Source organism: Denticeps clupeoides, unplaced genomic scaffold (genome assembly GCF_900700375.1).
Source record: "Denticeps clupeoides unplaced genomic scaffold, fDenClu1.1, whole genome shotgun sequence".
NCBI classification, from domain to species: domain Eukaryota; kingdom Metazoa; phylum Chordata; class Actinopteri; order Clupeiformes; family Denticipitidae; genus Denticeps; species Denticeps clupeoides.
This window is the reverse complement of record NW_021629774.1, coordinates 1,603-2,970: the sequence shown is the minus strand read 5'-3', so window position 1 is coordinate 2,970 and position 1,368 is coordinate 1,603. Positions and strand designations below refer to the sequence as shown.

General features: G+C 37.5%; 1 long non-coding RNA gene across 1 annotated transcript; it reads right to left on the bottom strand.

The window, feature by feature from the left end:
- LOC114773813 (uncharacterized) lies at positions 1 to 916 on the bottom strand. Its single transcript, XR_003744478.1, has 3 exons — positions 493 to 916; positions 108 to 201; positions 1 to 26 (listed from the first exon to the last, which is right to left on the bottom strand). It is a non-coding gene; the product is annotated as an uncharacterized LOC114773813 (long non-coding RNA).
- Between the last annotated feature and the right edge of the window lie 452 nt (positions 917 to 1,368).

Genomic DNA, 1,368 nt, shown 5'->3' with positions numbered 1-1,368 from the left:
TTTTGATACAAAGGACGTTGATGTCTCTGGAAAAACAAACAAAACATTTGATTTAAAAATTTATAAATTCCCAAAGTTATGGAAAGCAGTAATGCAGAGATGCAAACCTTTGAAAGTAGGTGGGGGGCGTGAAGCCTTGACCCCACTGCTCTGGGTGAGAGTCTCCATCATCCACTGCATGGCACTAGAACAGAACTCCATCTGAGTGGGACAGGAAAGATCATCTAAAATACAATTCTAAAACAGCACATTTTGTATATTACTTTTTAATATATCAAATATATTTGTTTCATTAAATGAGACACGGAAGGAGTTTCAGTCACACAGAGGCTCAAAAATAAACACTATGAAAAAAGTGATCCAAAATGTCCTGTTCAAAGTGTAGAGGATCAAAGCGATTATAGCAATAATGGTTTTATTTGGCATGGGGAGCACGTCTGATCTTTTCAAATACAGCCATTTCCATGTTTACGGTGGTTAATTGTGATTTACCTGTGACTCAAGAACTCTCAATCTGCAGTCAACATCTCGAAGCTCAGCCATCTGTTTGATTATACCATCAACTCTGTAATGTACAAGCACAATATAAAATACCAAATACTGTAAATGGCAGTGCTTCAATGTATATTCATATAGTATATAAGTGGGTACAGAAAGTGTTTATATTGCAGCCATTTGCTAAAGTCATTTAAATCAATTTTCCCTAATAAAAAAAACACAGAATTGTTGACTTCATTAACAAAGGAAAACTGAAATATCACATGGTCCTAAGTATTCAGACCCTTTGCTGTGACACTCATATATTAAACTCAGTTGCGGGCCACTTCTTCTGATCATCCTTGAGATGGTTCAACAAATTAATTTGAGTCCAGCTGTCTGTATAAGACCTTACAGCTCACAGTGCACGTCAGAGCAAATGAGAATCATGAGGTCAAAGGAACTGCCTGAAGAGCTCAGAGACAGAATTGTGGGAAGGCACAGGTCTGGCCAAGGTTACAAAAAAAGCATGCTGCACTTAAGGTTCCTAAGAGCACAGTGGCCTCCATAATCCTTAAATGGGAGACGTTTGGATGACCAGAACCCTTCAAAGAGCTGGCCGTCCAGCCAAACTGAACTAAAAGTTTAATACCTAGCATGGAAGGAAAGCCTCATTAACTATAGGAAGGCTCTTAGCACAGGCTTGATCTTTAATAGAGGACAAAAATAATCCCAGATTCCTGTTTAATACTGCAGTCAAACTAACCAGGAATAAGACAGACACAGATACTGTGACATCATCATAGTAGGACAAATGTTATTAACTTCTCTAATGCTAAAATTGTTACAAATAGAGATAAGATAAAGCATAACAAACAGCTCTGTTAAAAA